General features: G+C 41.3%; 1 protein-coding gene across 7 annotated transcripts in view; it reads right to left on the reverse strand.

Moving 5' to 3' along the window:
- DAB1 (DAB adaptor protein 1) overlaps positions 1–18,182 on the reverse strand; it is a 1,099,844-nt gene that overhangs the window by 525,477 nt on the left and 556,185 nt on the right. The gene's annotated exons all lie outside the window — the stretch shown is intronic.

The raw sequence follows: 18,182 nt of genomic DNA on the forward strand, positions 1-18,182 counted from the left end.
TGGCCATTTCCGGAGGGGGAGGCAAGAACAAGAAACTTGGCTCTAAGGTACATCTGAGAAAATATATAAGACAGACCTCAGTTGGCAGTATTAATTATTATTATTTCATCATGTGGTCATTTGTCACTGGTAATTTCTCATCATTCTAACATTTTGAAGACTTCCAGAAACATGCAGCTTACAACACCAGGGGACGTCCTGACTTCCAGCCGCGAGCCTGGTGAGGGCTGGCTGGTTCCCAGCCTCTCCAGTGTTGTCCCCCACGGTTAGCCTTCTTGAGAACTTGTCAGCATCTAGAAAACTTGTATGCAGCTTGCAGCTTACAGCATCAGAAGACGGCCTAACTTCTACCAACAATAACAATAGCAGCAACAGTCTTCAGATTGTTAACACCTTGAAACCTTAAATGCAGCTTGCAGCTTACAGCATCAGAAGACGCCTTGACTTCTAACAACAACAAAGACAACAGCAGCAACATTCTTGGGCACTTGTAAGCAGCGGTGTGGGAGACGCCTGAGTTTCTCTCAGCTACAGGCCTGACAAGGTTTTGATTTATGACTTTTCCAGTGTTGTTCTCCCTCAGTTTGGTGAGCTTTTGACATCTACTGTAATAGTCACTATCCTATAGAGCTTATTACTGCTTTTGGATACTCTTTACTGATATTACTTATGTATTTAGTCAAGTGAGTTTTGATCAATAATAAACATATGTTGGGATCTCTTAAATTTATAAGTATGTGTACTCCTTTGACATGACATCGGTATCCATGTATATAGTTTAGTCTTAACCACCTTTACTTTCTGTCATTAGCACATTCTATTAATTGCCTTTGTCTTTTGCTATTGCCTATTGCTAAATAAATTGATTAGATATTGCTAAATAAATTCATTAGCCCCACTCTAGCCTGTGTCCCTCCTTCTTTTCCCCGCTCGTCATCACAACGCCCCACCCATTACCAACACCCCACCTCAGAGTGGTACTATGTTATAACTGATGAACCTACATCAACACGTCATAATCACCCCAAGTCCATAATTTACGTTAGTTCTCTCTTGGTGTTGTGCATCCTATGGATTTGGTCAAATGCATAATGACATATATCCATCATTATAATATCATGCAAAGTAATTTAACTGCCCTAAAAATGCTTTGTGCTCCACCTAGTCACCCCTTTCTCCCACCTTAAGCCCTGATTTATTGTTTGAAAATTAAATTCCTAACTGCTTCTGATAAGTATCCAGGTAATGGTAAAAATCACTTCGTAAAAGACTGTGAAAATGTAAGACGAGATTGTCTGCACCCCCAGGAATGCTCCATTGCCCCTTGAAGGGAGTGGATTCTTGGCAAAGAGCAGCTGTCCTAGTGCCCAGCACCTCTGCTGAGGAACCCAGCAGACCCGCTGGAATTCACTCCGTTCTTTATTAACTGTGTGACCTTGGGCAAATCCTTTACCTCCTCTGAGCCTTAGTATCCATTATCTGTATAATGAAGAAAAGAATACTTATCATGTTTTCCCCAAAGTAAGACCGGGTCTTATATTAAAATAAGACTGGGTCTTATATTAATTCTTGCTCCAAAAGACACATTAGGGCTTATGTTCAGGGGATGTCATCCTGAAAACTCATGCTAGGACTTATTTTCCGGTTAGGTCTTATTTTTGGGGAAACACAGGACTTGCAGAGTGGTGTAAGGATTAGAGACAATTTAGGGAACACATCTGCTGGCTGGCCCCTGTGAGATGTTCCCAAAATGGCTGGTACCCCATCATGATCTTCACCACCACCAATGTTCAAGGAGCGGATAGACCAGCCAAATCCACGGAGGCAACACTGAGGTGTAGGAATATCCAGATCAAAGTTATTTTATAGGGGTTGAAATTCTGAATTAGGACAGTATGTCCTAGAAGAAACAGTATATATACCAGTTCTGGAGGCAAATAGCCCCGGGTTCCAATCCTGACTCTGACAACTGACAAGGTGAGGAAATCCAGGTGAGTTGCTTACACTTTCTGAATTTCTATTTCTTCATTTCTAAAACGGGGTTGTTCCGGTTTACGTCACAGTATTCCCATACAGCGTTAATAAAACAATCCAAGTGCAACACTTCCTACTCTGTGTGGCTCCTAGTCAGTAGAATCTGTTTCTTGTTACTGCCAGTGCACATCTGCCTCAGACAGGTATCTTTCATTCTTTCGAGAACCACGGGAAAGGAAGACAACCGGTAAGTGATTTTATCTGTTACCTGCTGGCTCAAGGATCCCTGGCTACACATACACTCTGTGATGTTTCTCTCAGTTAAGTTACAAATAAGCTCCAACTTGCCTTGAAAGGATTTCTGCAATCTAATAGGCTGGGGTATTAGCCCCGATACTGTGAAATCCCTTTAGCAGAAAGCCTCCAGGCTGTCAGTAGGCCGGGGCCCTTCCTGAGTTTGGCACTTAAAGACACAGATAAGGGAAGTTTTCCAAATATGAACATCTGGAAATGGAAAAGGAAGGCTCCAGGGAAATGGAGCACTAATTTTTCAAGGCTGCCTTAGGCTATGTCCTCCTGGGAACACTTCTCTGGGAACAGGGATCAGGGATTTGTAGCTTAACACCCAGATTTTAACAAATAAAGCCACTGGGACTGTTTTTGGAGCACCCTGGGGTCACTTCTCTCCTCAAGAAATTTAGAGTCACATTGAGAGGCCAGCTAGTGTGGTGGCTGCCTGGGGTACCCAAAACCTCACTGGAAATATTTGGAAATATTGTACCAATTAACACAAGAGGCCACATAGGATTTTTTTTTTTTTTATCTGACTCATAAAATTTAAATTGCTTGGCATTTTAGTGAGGAGTCTTTCCGTCATACACAAAAGAAAACCAAGTCAAACTATTTTTGTTTGTTTGTTTGTTTTTTAACTGTGGTAAAATACACATAACATAACATAACATCTATATTAGTTTACTTAGGCTGCAGTAACAAAATACCACAGACTAGGGGGTTAAACAACAGTAATTTATTCACAGTTCTTTCTAGAGGCTGGAAGTCCAAGATCAAGGTGTTAGCATAGTTTGTTTCTGGTGAGACCTCTTTTCTTGTCTCTTACATTGCTGCCTTCTTGCTGTGTCCTCATAAGGCCTTTCCTCTGTGCAAGCACAGAGTGAGCTATGGTATCTCATCCTCATCTTATGACAGTTGTATCAGATTAGGTCCCATTGCTATGACCTCACTTAACCTTAATTACTTCCTTAAAGCTCCTATCTCTAAATACAGTCATATCGGGGCGTAGGGTTTTAACATACACATTTTGGAAGGGCACAGTTCAGTCTATAACACCATCTTCACCATTTTTAAGTGTACATACAGTTCAGTGGCACTAAATACATTCACACTGTTGTACCACCATTACCACCATCCATCTCCAGGACTCTTTTCATCTTGCAAAATTAAAATTCTGCACCTGTTAAAAACTAATTTTCCATTCCTCTATCCTTTCAGCCCCTGGAAACCACCATTCTACTTTCTAGCTCTATGAATTTGACTATTCTAACTATTTCATGAGTGGAATCATACAGTAGTTGTCCTTTTGTGTATGGTTTATTTCACTTAGCATAATGTCCTTGAGGTTCATCTATGTTGTAGCATGTGTCAGAATGTTCTTTCTTTTCAAGGCTGAATAATACTCCATTATATGAATATGCCACATTTTGTTTATCCACTCATGATGATGCTGTGAAGACAGCATGCATGGATGTTTATTATTTTGATTGTACGGATGTACATAAGTACCACAGTTTATCAAATTGTATACTTTACATATGTGCAGATTATAGTATGGCAATTCTTTTTCAATGTAGCTTTAAGAACATACATGAAAAGGGAACATTTATGGCACGTTTGACTGGGAAGTTCAGGAGAGCAGCTAACTTCAGGAGGGCTTGAATTATATCATCAAGATTTCAAACAATGGTTGTCAGTGCACTCTGCTTTACTTCTTACTTAGGGTGGTTTGTCCTAAGTGGTGGTAAAGATGGGCTCTGGTAGGTCTCAGCTAACACTATCTTTACAACTAGGAATCTTAGAGGGGAGAGTGTACTGCTTTCCCAAAAGTTCTATCAAAAGTTTGAGCTAAGGCTCTGATTGGCCTAAGTCTGAGCCAATCATTCTGGTTAGGGAGAAAGCAACGCTCTGTCAAGCCTGGATTATGAGCCTAACCATGTGATGGGTTGGAAGGATTTATATTATGAACCCATGGATATGTTCCCATCAAGAAAGAGGGATCCTGTTATCAGAAGATGAAAGGCAAACAAAAACTACAGATGAGTATTGCTGCTCTACTTCCCTGAAGGAGACTGCCTGTATGAAAAAACAAAACAAAAAACACACACACACAATTTGCTGGTGACCACCTGTATCATAGGGTATTTTTGTGATCTACGTATAAAACCTAATGCCTCCCGACATAAATCTGCCAACCAGCCTCCACCAACCCTGAGAACAACCAGCTACCAGCCACCTGAAGTCAGCGGCCAAAAAGTCAACTGAAATTCCAAAATGGAATAACCCATACTTACAATGACATTTATCCAAGAAAAAAATGATCGTTTTATTCTATTATCTACATTTTAAACCCAGGAAGTATGGGAGTTCAGAAAAACAGAATTCTACCGCAATTCCAAGTAGGCCAAATACTTTATTTTGAATATACCGGGGGTGCCAAAAAAATGTATACAAGTGGTACATGTTGGTCATTGTTGCTCAAGCAGTAGTTTGCCATAATCAGAAGTGTCTGGACGCTGATGGTAACCACTTTGAGCACCTCTTATAATTGCAGAAGTCAAATGTGACTAGTATTCATCTTTTATTATCGGTATATATTGAGTATTGTAATTCTAACACTGTTTTCCTTTCTTAAAGTGTGTATACTTTTTTTTTTTGGCACCCTCTGTATTTATTATTAAAAAAAATCAGGTTCTCTCCACTGCCATTAAATAAATACTAAACAAATATTTCAGAAATTTCATTTTGAAGGATGCCAAATGTTTAGTCTCCCGTCCCTCTTCCCCCTTTTCCCCCCAGTATCTAACCCTGCCCACGGAGCTATCTCCCGGTTAATTTGGAGCAGAGCTACAGGAAGCAAAGTGAGCATCTACTATATGGTAAGCACCAGAATAATTTAAACTCCCTGTCTGGGAGACTTAGCGACATTCAATGATTTGTGCAGGGTCACATACAAAAGGAGTGAGTGGCAATTCTGAGATTGAAATACAGGTTCTTCTGACTCCAAATGCCAGGTTTTATTTTGTTCTGTTTTGTTTTTGTTTTTCTGTGCAAGACGTCCACTTTTATTGTCCTTGAATACGTTCTTAGTCCTGCCTTTGTCGGGCTGATTGTACAGATTTTGCTGGGAGGCAGAGACCCTCGCTGTGTCACGCCACACGTTCTTCTGAAAGGCCACTCTGTGCCCTGAGCACATAGTTATTGTTAGGAAGCTCAGCGTTGATTCCAAAATCCTAAACGTGATCTAAAATCCTGAATATAGTCTGGCCCCTGTCTAGCCTCTGACTTCATCGCATTTCACTTCCCTCTTTATTTAACATGATCTCCCCCCCCTCCCACCGAGTTCCCCTCAGCACCCCATTGGTACCCAGCTAGTTTCCCTCAATGTCTTCAACGTGCTGTCTTCACCTGGCCAGGAACAGCATTTTCCACACTCTTCTAACTGGCTCACCTTCAGGTGTCATTTTAAATGTCACTTCCTTGAGGAAGACTTCTCTGGATCCCCCGGTAGGGTGAAGTCACCTTGCTTTGTTTTCTCATGGCACCCTTGCCAGGCTTCTCCTCTTTAGCACTTAGGACCATTTGTAATTAATTACCCATGTGATTTTTTTGTTTAATGGCTGTCTCTATTCATGTACCTGTTCTCAGGTATTTTTTGAGAACCTACTGCATGCTTACTAGGTACTTACTGTCTGAGCCACTGAGGCTAGAGTTGTGTGGGAATACAAGCTCAGGCAGGAACGGGATTTGGTCTGCCTTCCTCCCCATATATCCTGCAGCCTAGCCACGTGTCCCACCCAGAGCAGGAATCAAAAGAATGAATACATTTAGAAAGGAGAAAACAGTGTTAATTATTTATGTTAAAGCTGCACTCCATCCCCTTCATTTGTAGGCTGGCTCTGACCCTATTATCTCTGAGTCCCTGGCAACCCAGTATAGTGCCTGGATGGAATAGGAGCTGAAAGAAACACATCTACTATTTAATGAATCAATGGATGATTCAAGCAATCAATTTAATTTGGCATATGCCTTCTTCATAGGTGTGCCCATTAATTACCAATTACCAGTGTTTACATTCCAGTGCTTAACCATTTTTTGCTGCCTTTATAAACTCTCTGGGATGAGAGAATTGGCTTCTCAAATGACTTCCCGCATAAATTAGCCCATCTGAAAGTGAGTGTTTATCCCGGGCTCTTTGAAATTCACATCATCCGCACCAACACCCTGCTCTGAAGGTTCTTTAACTCCAGTCACCTGGGATTTCTCCCTACCTTTGTTGCCAGCCCTAGACTAACGCCACTTATCTTATCCACCTGGATTTACATATCAGAAAGGTCTAATCAAAGCCTGTCTGATTGTCACATCCACCCCAGTTACAAATCTGCCATCTAATCAAGAAGCCATGCAGCAAATCAACATGCACTTCTTTCTGAAATCCTTTGCAGAAAAATGGGAGAGCAGCAGTCAGAGCTGTGAATAAGGACTGCAAGAGTCAACCAGGGGAAAATTCCCTCAGAGCTGTGTAACACTGGGACGGAAGGCGCTAGGCAAAATGCTTTGTCTGCAGTTTGATACAACAGTGTGTGTGGGATGGAAAACTAATGACCACAAAGTAACATATTTCTAACCTATGAAGACTAATGGCAAACCCTCCCTAATGTTCTCAGGATCTGCAAGTCTATAAAGTGAAATTCGGAGATCTTTTAGTCCAACACTTTCTTTCTACATTTTAAGGGCAAGTCAGCTTCAGAGAGGCGATAACTAACACTAAGGATAATATTAACGTCTGTTACACTCATAGAATGGGCAGGCTTTGCAGGCACAATGTCATTAGACCCTCACAACAACTCTTTTGTACATTCTTTTATTCCTGCCTTAGTACAGGTAAGGAAAATGAGGCTTAGCAATGGCATTTTTCCCCCCATCCACAGAGCAAGTAAACAGTGAAGCCAGGACTCAAACTTAGATCATTTGTTCATGCAGGAAACATTTCTTTCTTTCATCGTACTAGATCAGTGCATCTCAAACTGCACTGTTCACACAAGTCACCTGGAGGTTGTGAAAATGCATATTCTGATTCCGTAGGTCTGGGGGAGGGATCTACTTTTCTAACAAGCTCCTAGGTGATGCTGCCAGTGGACCACAGATAAGCCTGACTCCATCAGCAAATCACTTCTCTGAGCCTCAGTCTCTTCATCTATACAATAGAGAGATACGAGTTAAAGAATTAAGTGAAATACTCTTTATAAAGCTCTTAGCATAGTCCCTGGACTGCTCGGCAAGACAGAAGCCACTTAGGAAGTGTCAGGTATTATTATATTAATAAACTCTGTATCAGACACTGTAGTGGAGATACAGAGATGAAAAACATGGTGGATGGATGGTTTCAAAGAGCTGCAGTCTAGTGGCGAGGAAAGACTCAGGCTGTGATGGGCATTGACAAGGGGCCAGAAGACAACTTCCTAACCTACGTGTAGAATCAGAGAAGGTTTCTGAGAGACGATGTCTTTTTTCTGCCACTTTCAATGCACATGAAACGAAGAGATCAAGGTAGCTGGCCAATTGGTATGTGGTCATTGCAGGACCTTGCAGCAGGGCAGTTTTTCAGCCAGGGGTTGAACAACCTGTAGGAGCTGACAGGACCTGAGAGAAGCCTCCCCCTTCCCACAGGGCTCCTGCTGAAGGATTTCCTCAGCACTCAGGGTTTCCTCCTCCAGAGCCTGGAATTCAGATCAAGACTCTCAACTCATTCATTTGCTCATTCGTTCATTGACGTATATACCTCCCTTATGTAATACCACTCTAAATCTTTCTCCTGCATCTGTCCAGGCATGTTTTCCCCTTCACCCCTTTCCAAATTCCATCCAGCCCCCAAGACCTTCCATAGAATTCACACCTGCTCAAAGTGAGTGAGAATAGCTTGCATTGAATTCCTTTGTTATTAGAGCTGAGATTTCCACTGACATTCTTACCTTTCATTTGGACTTTTTTTTTTTTTTTTTTAATGAGGATCTAGTTTAACAATCCTTTCCATAATTGAGAAAACAGAGGCTGAAATGGAATGACTTAGGAGCTAGTGACAGAGACTAGACAAAAAGCAGGTTTCCTGATGCTGGGCAGGGCTCTCCTTCCATAACACTCTGTTCCAGCAGTGACTTAAACACAAGACAGGGGTACACACGCCGCCCTCCCTCCCCTGAGGAAACCTGGAGAGCTGGTAACACATTTGGCGTCCTCTCCAGAAGTGCTGGGTACAGCCAGTGAAGGGCAGGGTCTGCACCCCCCACCGGGACGGAAGCTCCTTGGAGGCAGGTTCTGCGTCTGAGACACCAGGAGAACTGAGCCGGTTTAGACAAGTTCACCAACCTCTCTCACCCCACGCAAGGCCTGGCACAGAGTGGGAACTCAATAATAGCTGTACGTTGAATGGATCGCAACCACCATAAGAGTGTTGAGGACAATCAAGAACGTCACCACCAGGCTGAGCAAGACAAATTGTGAGACAAAACTTTATCCAAGTAATTTCATTTCTAGCATTTCTAGAGCAAAGCAAGATTTAAAATAAATAGAATAAAAGTCAAATAAAATAAAATAAAAGTAAAATAAAATAAAATAAACCAGCTACCAGACGCCTGGGAGCAGGGGTGTCACAGCCAATGCTACCTGTCAGGAAACCAGGAAACCAGATCCAGGTTTGTCAATGCAAAGCGCTTCCAGCCAAGGTGGGGATGGGTTTAGCTAGAGCCTCTTTGAACCTCAGAGAGAAAGCCACCCTGTAAATCCCCATCACTGAAAAGCCAGAGCTTTCCTTTCCCAGTGCCTATAGAATCACATTAGCATAAGCATTGTCATGTAATGAGTTGTCAGGCTGAAGATGTAATTATGGCAAAGCAGAGAAAAATTTCAAAAGTTGAGCTTTAATGGAAAAATGAGATGGGAGCGCTGGCGTTCAAGTATAAAACAAACTTTTTAATATTCATTCCTCTTGCATTCTTTGAAATTCACCTTCAGAGCTCCAAGGTGAACAGGGAAAAAAGTTCAATAATTTTCAAATCGTAATTATAATTCATCACAGGTGATTAAACAAGGCTGTGGATATTTGTTGCTCACCACTGTTTTCCACCTTACAGTGGACATTTAATTTTAATTAAAAAGGGAGGTTTTTTTTTAATGATGCTTGATTTTCTGTGCTATTTTCCCCTGCATCGAGCCTCCATTCCTCCATCCTCCATTGTGACTAAATAGAAAATACTGCACACATATTAACGCCTTTCATTTTGATGGGGAGCCTATCAATTCCTTCACCTTCAGAGTCTCTATACTTCCTGAGGGAGCCCATCAAAGTGTCACAGGCTGCCTTTCCAGGTCCCCATAATTTAGCCAACACAGTCTCTTAAATTTTTGAACTTTATGTTTCTTTATCTTAAAAATGGGGATGATAATTATGAGATTTACTTTGTTATCTAAGGTAGTTAACCCTGAGAAAGCAAGATGATTCCTTCTACAAGTACTTTGTTTGATTGATACTATGAGACCAAGTCACCTATAAAATACTCTGTAAATGTTGGCTATTGTTTTTGTAATTGATAAATATTTGTTCATTCATTCATTCATTCATTCATTCAACAAACATACTGAATTCCTTTTGTGTACCAGGCATTGTGCTAATTTCTAGAGATTCAAAAGAGAAAAGAAAATGAACCATACGCCATCTATCACCAGGAGAACTGACCCACTTTAGACAGGGAGACGGGCATGAGAACAAATAGTTTTGATTGGTTCTCTCAGAAATGCTCAGAGGTGAGTAGGAGATGGGACTAGGAATTGTATAGCTTTGTAGATGAGTGAACTTGGGAAAGTCCTTTAACATTTTGGGACTCAAAATGCATTGCATAAAAAACAGGGTCAGTGGTACTGTGTCTACCAGTCTTTGAATACTGTATATATATTATTTTCCATTTCCCATAAATCCCCTATACGTCAGTCCCATTTCCTAGCCTTTATGTCTGTGGTTTCCACTGCCTAGGCATTTTCCTCATTTTTATGTCTGGCATACCTATATTCACCCTTTGAAAGTTAGGATAGACAGCATGAGACTTGGATACTTTCTCACACCCCTCAGGAGAATTCACTTTCCATGATACTATTCCCATAACACTTCTCTGTTCCTGTCCCAATTTCAGCCCAGATCCTATAGTATACGGTGATTTGGTAGTTTTACCCCCAGATGGTGAGCTCCCTGAGGACAGAGTCGGAATTATTTCTTCACTCAATGCCTGCAACAAGGTGCTGAAGGACAGTTAATGGATGGATGGGTGTGTGTCTGTTCGGATTGCTTGGTTGCAAGCAACAGAAATGGACTTGGGCTAAGCTAAATGGACACGTACATTTATTGGAAGCATACCAGGTAATTAAAATTGGGCAATGAGCCTGGAGGACCAGGCTCATGAACGGATGGAACAGAGGGTAGATGCTGAGACCTAAGGAGCAAGAACTGATGGATCACAGCCAGGGAATCCACTCCAGCTCTTTTTCCATCCTTGTGCATACCGTTCGAGATTTGAATGCTGTGAGAGAGTCTGATTGGACAGGGAGGGCAGAGTATCTTGAATGGCATCCCTTCTGACTGTTCCTAAGGGGAAAAACGTTGACCCCTCTCAAAAGGAATTTTGGATGCTAGTTCCAAAAGAAGGGTGTATAAGTACAGGGTAATCCCAAATAAATTTCTATCATAGACTACTGAGTGAATAAATGAGTGCCCAGAATTTTGTGACTTATTTCTTTCTGAATCCCAGTACTTGGCACAATAAGTGATTGTCTTCATTCATACTTATTGTGAGATCTGCTCTGGAATTCTTTTTAGAGAGGCAGGCAGGCTTTATGCTCATCCACCACTGGAGAGACTGACCTCTCCTCCCTTGAATGTTTACAGTCTGTCCCTTCAACACAGAGCTTTCTGCCAGACGGTGTGAAGCCGGAGCTAATCACTCTAACCATCCTCACAATTGCCAGGCTTCTTGTTTGATAAATCAGTTGAGAGGGTCCACGTCAGCCGTTAAGGTGCCCCAGAAGAGTCATCGTGGATTGGCAGCACAACTGAAGTGCCCTTATCCTGTTGTCCTTTGATAGTGCAAATTTACAGTTGTGTCTTTTGTCACTTCCTATTTTGTATTGGTTTCTGAAGCTTCGTTCTCCATTAAGATCAAGTTTACACAGGAGGCTCTGAGCAGAACAAACTCAAGTTAGGCATTTTGGATGGAACCCAAAGCCCCTGATAATTCACAGGTGAAAAGGATTAATTTCATTACCATGCTCCTGACACACCCCCTTCAAAGTGGTTTAACGCTGCGGTTTAGTCAATGTTTTTCGCCTCCTGCCTCTGGTACCAACCGCATTTGCATACTCATCAGAAGTGTGTGCACAGTATTAAACCAGGCGGTTACTGCACTCTTCATTCCTGAGTCCCTCTATGAATGCTGAGACCTCTTCCTCTTGCTGGAGCCGTACTTTTCTCAAGGTCAGTACAAGGTGGCATCTCGCTGGGGAACTGGAAGCCTCCGCTGGCCTGACCAAGCCACGCACAGCTGCTTCCTGCCATTCAGTGGGTGTGCTTCTGTGCGACTTCCATGGGTATGATGGGAGGCGGTACACACAGAACACATGCCTGCGGGATGAGCAGGCACTGGGTGAACACAGGAAGCAGACACAGAATTGCTGGTTCAGGTCTAGGCTCAAGCACCTGCCTTGATGCTAGTTGCTTCCATCCACTGAGTCTGTGCAGCCTTATTTATAAATGAGATAAAGTTCCCCTTGCTATGTGTTAACTTCAGGAGATTATAAACATGATGGTAGTTTGTCAACTATGAGCTATATACAAAAGTCATAGGGAAGTAATTTTTTATTCTATTATAAAAGAAAATAATGAGAGGAAGCCCATACATGGTGGGAAAGGGGGACAGAGGGAGAGAAGGAAAGAAGGAAAGAAAGAGAGAGAGAGAGAGAGAGAGAGAGAGAGAGAGAGAGAGAGTTTCCAAGGTTAGCCCCCAGCTGTACTAGGTATCCCAGGTGAGACCTCAGCCATCATTACCTAGTAGGTATGTGCCTTCCCCAGTGCACCTTGTCTGAATTATTGATCCACAGATCATAAAATATGGTCATAACTTGTTTTCAGCCACTAAGTTTTGGAGTAGCTTGTGGTGCCTTGGTGGGTAACGGCAACACATTCAACTTCTCCAGGTGTTCCCTTCAAGCACCACTCACTAGGGTCTGTGTATCAGGGAGGCATCCCCACCCCTCCCCAGGGAGGGAGGGGGACTTGGTTCTCAGCTAAGAAAATCCATCCGCACACATCCTGTTCCAACCTTGTGGTAACCTGACAATTGCATGTCCTTAATGGTGGTGAGTGGCACAAGAGCAGTGTAGCTGATTTGTACCTACGTATTTCCTTTGTAATTTTTCATTTAGATTCGGAACCTCACTCGAAACATCCTATCTATTGTATCTTGGTGGCTTGGACAAATCTTTCCAAATAACATGTGGTTTCAAAAATAGATAATATAGATAATACTTAATATTAAGAAGAATTGCCATGAAAGATATAAAACAGGTCAATGGGACAAAGTTACTGGGCTGGCGGGTGCCCGATGCACTAGCTAGAATGGTCAGGGAATGCTTCTTGGAGGAGGTGACGTTTGAGCAAAGAACTGAAGGAGGAAAAGGAGGCCATGCTCCCTGAGTTGAAATCATTTTTCTTTCCACTGACCTCCTGCTGTCCTTTGTATGCCTGGTGGTAAATCTATCACAGCCAGCCTGCTCCCAGAGTTATTTATTTCTGTTTCTCTGTCTTCCCAGCAAGATTGTGACGGCCTGGAGGGCAGGAATTATCTTATCTATCTCCATATTCTTCTATGATCTGGCACATAACAGGTGTTCAGTAAATGGGTGCTAAATGAAACGCAACAAAGGTTGAGAATGAATCAGAGGACTTATTTTATATAGCTATTTACCCAGAAGCTGTGTCAAAGCTCTTCATGGATATCCAGTTAACTACATGGGAAAGGACTGATGTACTTTCATCCTTTACAGCAGATTTTTAAGTGTTGGCTTCAGTGAGAAGATGTGTATTGTAGTCCTACTTGCAGTAGAAAAGCCTTTATAGACTATACAGACTGTAGAGACACATTTTTCTGAATCCAGGTGCAAGTTCCACTTCTTGCCTCGGAGTGTGTTTGCATGAGCATTCATTTCAATGTTGCCCAAATCCAAAAGTCTTCCTATGATCCTTAAAAACAAGAGGATTTGGCTACTCGTTCATTTCCTTGTCCCATTTGCAATTATTTGTTTCCTTATTTGCAGTGCTAAATCTCAGCCTCTTCACAGATAACTTCTTTCTTCAGTTAGTATCACTGAACATTGATGCTTTTTTCTAAACACAGTTAATTCCTAAAAGCAAAATCTTGATCGATGGTTATGGATACCATATTCATGATTTGCATTCTTATCTAAAGATCTTTAGTCAGCCATACCTTATAGGCCAATATTTTTCATGCTATATTGGTGAGTCATTAAATCAACTTAGTGGGTTATGGCTGGAATTTTATTTAAATTAATCAAATAACAGAAAATACCATAGTTTATCAAATTTAAAAGTGGGCTTTTTTTGAATTTTGTATTAGGTTGTGTGTGTGTACATACATTTGTACTGGGTCACAGTCAAAATTGGTTAAAAGTTACTATTGTGACTATTTCTCCAATTATATCCCCTACTAGTCATACTATTTTTCTTTATGACATCTTCAGTTTTCCTGTGCAAACATTAATTTTCTATAATGCCCAACATGGCTTAATATGGCCAAACTGAGCTTGTTATCTTCTCTTTGAATCCGTTCTTCCTTTTACCTTCCCTGTTCTTAAGAGTTATCGTCTACGCAGTTATGTAAATTAGATGTCATAAAATCTTATTAATTCAAGCTAAAAACATGACCAAAATGTATCCCTTTCTGTCCTTTCCGAAAGCCTGTGCCTTAGATCAGATTCGCATCATCTCCTGACTGACCATTGCGTTCCTCTTGCCTTAGGTCTCCTTGGTTTGAGCTCAGCCCTGCCTACTTCAAACTTCATTTATCTGCTCAAGTAAACCTTGTCTATGTAAAGTATTTAGTTGGACCACACGCATCTATTTCCTTTTCCTCTATGTGATGTCATTGATATTAAAGTAAAAGAGTAACAAAAAAGGGAGAGTGATAAACACTAAAGAAGACATGAGACATGGAAGCAAATGTATGAAAGTGTGAAAACAGCTGGAAGATAGGTCCCTGATCATGCAGTCCGGTTAGGACTGAGGGGGTGGATTTGTGACAAGGATGCTCACTGATCAAACCGAATCATGGAAACTTCAGGATTCAGATTTGCCATGTAGAACAAAACATGGGACATGAGGGCAAAAAGAGAAATTGCCAGACAGCCAATACCCTTTCTCTTTCCTCCCCTCCCATATGCAGCACTTACTACCCTAACACCCAGGCATACACATTCCCCGGGAAAAAAGTCTTTACACTCTAAACCTTCTCCATTGAGAGATGAATGAAAAACAAATACGTATGTGTATATGTATACATACACAGTTCATATATAGTATATATGATATATAAGTACATGAACGAATATAAATATATTACAAATGGAATATATTTAAGTTACACTATACATATACAATTATATTTATAATCTATTTTCTTTATACATAATAATTTAACTCTCTGGTTAAATTTCTTCATCTGAAAAGTAAGGTCACCTCCAGCTCTGACAATCTATGATTTTCTCTCCTGTATGAAAATTTATATCTGTTCTCTGATCATTAAACCAACTTGCTGAACAGGTAATAAAAGCAAAAAAAAAAAAAAAAAAAAAAGGAATGCATTGCCCCCTTGGGCTTGAACTTCATCACTGTTGAATCCTGAAGGAGTTTCCAATAAAGTGAATTTTCAAGGCTTGGGGAAGGCTTGGTGAGCCATGGGAGAGAATGTACCGTTAGAATACATTTGGGTTATAACCCATTTCATTACTAATACCATTGAACTAACTGTTATTTACTAAATGCTTGTGATAGACATCTGGCTAAATATTTACGCACATGATCACAGTTGGTACTTAAATAACGTATCAAACTGAGCATCATCACTCCTATTACACAGAAGGGGACACGAAGGTTCAGAGGAGGTAAGCAACTTCACAACATCACACAGCTAAGCAAGTTGCAAAGGCAAATTTCTATGTCAAGTCTACCAGACTCCAAAATATGAACTTTTATCCCCTACATTCTACTTCCTAGTGTTTAAACTCTTCTATTAGCTTCAAGTCCATTCCGTCCTGCCTCAGTTTCCTTACCTATCAAATGGGGGAAATTCCTGACTCTACTGCCCTTAAGTTGTTGTATGTAGGACACTGACCTTACTTCTGCTTTGAAAAATTATATGTGTCATAAAAATGCAAGGTGTAAATATAAATTGCAATTTGAATGTCTTTGGTATACAGTTCAGCAGCATCCAACTCCCTATGACCTTATAACAAGTCTACTTATATCTCTTGTTCTCTGCTTAGAGCCTGTAGGTATTTGTGTATGCAATCCCTAGCCTAGAGGCTAGAAGCTTAGGAAACAATACATACACTTTAAAGAGAAAAGGTAACAGTTCATTAGAAAGTGTTCTTTCACACCCTTCCCTTTTCTTGCCATTGGCCTGCAGAAGTGGATCCTGGTTTTCTCCTCTGGAATTTCAGGATAGTCACTGGGTTTTTTGTGAACATTAAATCAAGTAACATAGAAGCACCTTGCAAATTCTAAAAGGCAGAAGAAATGTAATGTACTATTTGAACAAATAACATATTTTGCAAAAGTGAAAGCATCATGTCAAAAAAAAGAAAAAAAACAAACTTAGAAACACAGGCCCCACCATATTTTTATACTCCGCATGTTAAAACATATCGATTAGTCACTTCAGCATACATTTCAAACTTAAGATCAATTTGTTTGAAACCTAAGTCCTGCTATATTTAAAAAAGAACAAACTCTGGACAAAGAGAATTCTTCTGGACAGGTGCAAACTTAGTGCTAGTTGCAAATGGCTGCAGGAATGAGTATTTTCTGGGTACCCACTAAGTGCTGGGCACTGGGCCCAGAATCCTCCTACGACATGCTCACCTCGAAGGGGCTCCCTGTGTGTCCTCAGCCCTTGATTCCCAGAGCCCTTTATTCACTTACAGCACTTCGTTGCTGTTGATCTGCCCTCCCTTCTGGACTGAGCTCTCTGGGGTTTGAGGCTTGCTAGTTATCTCTTCATTCTGAGCACACAGTAGGCTTGCAAGATACTCCTGTGAAATTCACGTTGTTTTAAGCCAGTGAGTTAGTGGAACTTTGTTACAGTGACCATACCAAACTAATATAACCTTCTCCCATCCTCCACAACAATATAAACTTCTTGAAGACAGGGATTAGTATCTAGCGTGGCACTTAGATCACAGGAGGGATTCCAAAGTGGTTTGTTGAACCAGTGAATGAGTATACATGAATGATCCGCTCGTATGTGTCTTCCACACCAGACTGAGAACGGCCGGAAGGCAAGGCTCATACCTTCCTGCTATCCACACACCTATCACCGTTCCTGTCTGCCACACAGCACTCAAGTCAACTCAGTGAACTGAAGGAAGGAACACTGCATTTGTCAAATGGAATGATCTGGATATAGTTATACGGTCGTGGCTACATATGTGTCATAGGTACACAGTCTTTTAAAGGAAAACTAGACTGTGACTCGTGTGAGCAGAGCAGGTAGTGGGGTGTTCTGCTTTTCCATATCTGACTGGGAGCTCTCAGCATGCAGCTAAGAGTAAAGGAGTCCAGGGGTGAAAGAAAAGACATGCACGTTTTTTATGCTCCTTCCATATTAGAACCGTGTCTTTAATAAAATGATCCACTGCCTCTTCATGTTCTGAAACCCCTGTGCATGAGGCACTGAGAGCCGAAAGAGGGTGGGAAGGTCAGAAAGGAAGGTCAGCTGCCTCACCCAGCAGCTGCCCCAAGAACCCTGGGCTCTGTGGATGGGCCCACCCCATGTGCAGAAGCTCTTCCCCACAATGCAGTTTGGCTTCTGAGCTCCGTGGGTTAGCTAGAGCCGAATAAGTAACCAATTTATGCGCCCGAGCTGTTTAAATGCATGCTATGTCTGCACGATAGATGGTTAAGGCCTCCTTTGAACCATTATTCCTTCCCCAGGATTCCTCCCCCCCAAAAAAAAATATATACAAAGGAGTCTAAACTAATACTGCAAAGGAAACAGGAAATTCAAAATTTTCTCAGCTAATTCTAATGAAGGTGTGCAGCCCAGATGGCATGAATAATTCTACCTTTGTGAAGGCTGACAGAGATGTGGGTCATACGCCCACTGGAAGACAGGGCGGCACAGTGAAACACACACAGGTCTAGGAGCCAGAGAGGCCTGAATCCAAATTCCAGATGGGCAGCTATTAGCTCTGTGGTCTTAGGCAAGTCACCTCTACTCTCTATTCTTTGATCTTGAAAAATGGGGATATAATGTTTAACTCTCAGGTTGATGTAAAGTTTAGAAATACATATACAGATATCTGCACATTACCGTGTTTCCCCGAAAATAAGACCTAGCTGGACAATCAGCTCTAATGTGTTTTTTGGAGCAAACATTAATATAAGACCCAGTCTTATTTTACTATAATGTAAGACCGGGTCTTATAATATAACATAATACAATTAATATAATATAACATAATATAATATATAATACCAGGTCTTATATTAATTTTTGCTCTAAAAGACACATTAGAGCTGATGGCCCAACTAGATCTTATTTTCGGGGAAACACAGTAGTAGCTGTAATGTGGAGTCACAT

This window comes from Rhinolophus sinicus, chromosome 14, assembly GCF_057876585.1.
Source record: "Rhinolophus sinicus isolate RSI-liver-muscle chromosome 14, RSI-T2T, whole genome shotgun sequence".
Lineage (NCBI taxonomy): Eukaryota > Metazoa > Chordata > Mammalia > Chiroptera > Rhinolophidae > Rhinolophus > Rhinolophus sinicus.